Source organism: Hevea brasiliensis, chromosome 2, assembly GCF_030052815.1.
Source record: "Hevea brasiliensis isolate MT/VB/25A 57/8 chromosome 2, ASM3005281v1, whole genome shotgun sequence".
NCBI classification, from domain to species: domain Eukaryota; kingdom Viridiplantae; phylum Streptophyta; class Magnoliopsida; order Malpighiales; family Euphorbiaceae; genus Hevea; species Hevea brasiliensis.
The window spans coordinates 76,603,151-76,606,925 of record NC_079494.1 but is presented as its reverse complement, the minus strand read 5'-3'; the positions used below and the strand labels follow the sequence as shown (position 1 = coordinate 76,606,925).

General features: G+C 37.1%; 1 long non-coding RNA gene across 1 annotated transcript; it reads right to left on the bottom strand.

The window, feature by feature from the left end:
* Nucleotides 1-491: 491 nt before the first annotated feature.
* LOC131173445 (uncharacterized) lies at nt 492-2,198 on the bottom strand. The gene is made up of 2 exons (XR_009143751.1): nt 2,120-2,198; nt 492-741 (listed from the first exon to the last, which is right to left on the bottom strand). It is a non-coding gene; the product is annotated as an uncharacterized LOC131173445 (long non-coding RNA).
* Nucleotides 2,199-3,775: the final 1,577 nt, after the last annotated feature.

Sequence of the window (3,775 nt, the reverse complement as noted above, 5' to 3'; positions counted from 1 at the left end):
TGGGCACACCATTTAAACCCATACAGACAGAAACATAGCATTTCTTGGAGTACGTATCCTCATGATAGACCTCACATGTCTACTAACTCTATTTCACATTTCTATGTACTCCACGAAAATCAAGACACTAATTGAGGCACTTTTATATTTCCCGAGGTATAACGCAGAATCTAGAAACAAAGAATTACAAAAAAGACAAAACAGAATCCTATACTCCGCATGTAACATCCTAACAAGACTCCTTTTACACTCCCAAGTATTTTATTTCCCATGAATCTAGAGCCTAAGCTCTGATACCAACTTTGTCACGACCCAACCAATGGGCCGGACCGGCACTAGGACCTGGGCCGGCATAAAGCCCCCGAGGCCCGTAGTAAGCCTTACTATTCTCAAATCCATAACCAAGACCCAAAAACTTAGGTCCAACATGTAAATACAATTAAATAAAATATTTTTATTCGGGTCAACCCAACCCGATAGCCATCGAAAACTGAAATAAGGGGAGCCTCGCTCAACCCTGTTGCCTCATTTACAAACTGTTTAAATCTCATAAAATTTTTTTCTTTTCATTTATTAATATGAAAACTTGAATTCATACAGTCCCTGACAGGCTTAATGCTACTACTAGCACATGCGGAGTTCTAAATTACAAATTTAGAGAATAATAATACAATTAAATAATCGACGTTAAACCTGCGAGAAAGAAAACAGGTTGCTCTGTAAAATAACTCCTCCTGTGGCCTGGAAAAATATTGAACAGGAGTGAGCGTTCGACTCAGAGAGTAAAATATCAATTTTAACCATAATCTCTATAACTATCTAAAACTAATGCACCCTGTAGAGTGAAATGCAACATCAACAATATTTTCACATCATAACATCAAAAAGGTAATTTGGAGCACTCACACACCCTGTAGTATCAATCATAACATATGGGAGCTGATCCCCTATACAGCTCTCTTAAATCCAACCTGGTGCCAGCGAATTACTCAAGCTCGGACTTCCACTTAATAACCAAATCGAGGGTCCCAGCGAATTACTCAAGCCGTGACTACCCCTCGAAGGATCGGGTCCCAGCGAATTACTCAAGCCGTGACTACCCCGTCCTATCCATAGTCCACACCACATCACACGCAAGCCAACGCACGCACACTGCTCCAAATTACCACAACAACATCCATGGCACATCAACAGTTATGAATGCAACATAAATCGTGCCTAGAGTTTAACTACATAAATATATGCATATAAGTGATGCATGGGCATGCTGAACATATAATACTATCGAAATTACAATTAAAATTAATATTTTACTCATAGTACACCGATGACTATTGTGGCTGCTGGATGCAGAAAAAATAGCTGACCTCAATCACCTAATAGTTAAATTATAAATTTATTAGTACTAAGTTAAGATAAAACTCTAAAGAGGCAATAGACAACTTAATTCATGCCGAAAATCCAGCAGAGTTTCCCCTATACCTGGGACCTACCCAACCTGCAAAAAGGCTCAAACGACACTTCTAAATTCTCAATTCCCACAATCACATCTCATCAATATCTCATGGCCCCTCCTGGGCCCTCCTAATCAGACAATACTCAAAATCTTAAAAATTACGTTTTAGTCCCTATAATTGACATTTTTCAAAAATCCACTCAAACAAGCTCTAAAAATTCTAAAATTTTGTCTCGCGGTCCTTAATAATATTATAAGGCTATTGCAAAATGAATTGTAATTTTCTAATCACCCATGAATATTTTATTCAAGAATTTTACTCGATTCCATGAGATTCCAACATCTAACATACTCTTAATTCAACCTAATTAAATATTTACATATTTAAACTTCCATCATCAAGCTTCAACCAATTATATAAAATTTAATTATCTTAATTTCAAATAATCTTATATGCCTATATGCTAAAAATCTAACTAAAATCCATCCATATTTCTCAAAAATATTCTACGATCACCCAAAAATTCAACTAACACCATAGAATATCTCTAAATAAATTTACTTTCATCATATATTTTTCTTAGAATTTTTCTCCAATTTTTCCTGTTTAAGAAACACTGTATTTATGCTCCACAGACAGAGAAATAATAAAAATTGTCTTACCCGAAGTTTATCTGTGTCTCAAAAATTCCAAAAATTTATGAGGAAGCCTCTGGAAGTTGAACCATCTCCATAGCTCACCGGAGCCATCACGCACCATCACAAGACGGTCGGGCCGCAACATTTTCCGAATCTGATCATACCCCCATGTTCCTCTCCTCTTCCTCAGTCCATATGTGGTCTCGGATCGTCGATCCAACGATCGGATCGTCGTAGATCTGACGAAAAAGCTTGAAAAACCCGAAACTTCTCTCCTCCATATCTCACTCATCCGACCTCCATTTGCTTCAAAATTGGTATCAAAAGAAAGCTCTCGGAACAAGCTTTCCAACGCCACCGGAATCGCCTCGATCGGACGTCGGACGAAGCCGGAATCGCGCCGGAAAACCGCTGCCCACTGTGCGCGCGTTTTCTCTCTCTTCTCCCTCTCTTGCCGTCGTTTCTGGTGGTCCTGGACGTCGCCGGAGGGTCGCCGGCCGGGTGGGGAGCTGCTGGGGACGTCGCCGGCCGGTCACCGGAGAAAGGAAGAAGAAGAAGAGAGGGAAGGAGAGGGAAAGAAGAGGAATGGGGGGGGGGTTTCCTCCTCCCGATTTTTGAAACATTTTTTTTTTTTTTTTTTTTTTAAAGAAAAGTTGGCTGTGACAGTGGGAAACCCACTGCCACACGCCAAAAATCCCATCAGCAATATTTTTTTTTTATTTTTTTTTTTATATGGGTTGTTACATGCCATAAGGTAAAAGAACAATCAACAATATAAATAGAAACATGTAGATTATTATTATTATTATTATTATTATTATTATTATTATTATTATTATTATTATTATTAGTAGTAGTAAGAGTAGTAGTAACACTTAACTTAAATATTCCATCACATGAATAACCCTTAACCCTTCCCAACAAAAACTCCATTTTTAGTCAAGATTAATTTATCCGACTCTAAAACAACCTTAATCCCTTTCTTACAAAACAAATTTACAGATACTAAATTTTTCCTAACATTTGGAACATGTAACACATTAATAAGAAGAAGCTTTTTTCCACAAGTCAACAACACTTCAACGCGACCTTTTACTAGCACTATTGCAGTATCATGATTGCCCATTAATACTTCATGTCCATTTTCTACTTCTTTATATTCTTTAAAATAAGACTTGTTGTTACAGAAACGAATAGTAGCACCAAAATCATACCACCAGCCATTTGATTTGAAAAATAGTAGCCATATGTATTTTTATAACTAGTCCAATATGTATTTCAGAAACCATGACAACAGTTTCTTGAAAGAAAAATGCACCTAAGGGTGCAAAGTTAGCAATTTAAAAAATTTTTCAACCTAGGTTTTCATGCAACATATAAACTATTTTATATTATTGCAAAACCATATAATTTGTTCAAAACAAACAAGATCTCAATTGCTAACATTCCTAATTGCCATTAGGAAATAAAAACCCTAAATCCAACAAGTTAAAGATTAGGGATTTTACCCCTTAAGCGCAGAATCACATCCAAACACTAATCTGGGGAGTGAAGACCACTAATTGTTGGCCATCAAGCTTGTCCATATAAGCAAGGTGATCAAAGTACCCTTGATGAACCAAAGCCCCTTGATTCCTTTCCTTTTTGATTCTACCGAAAGTAGAAAAGGAGACTTATTGG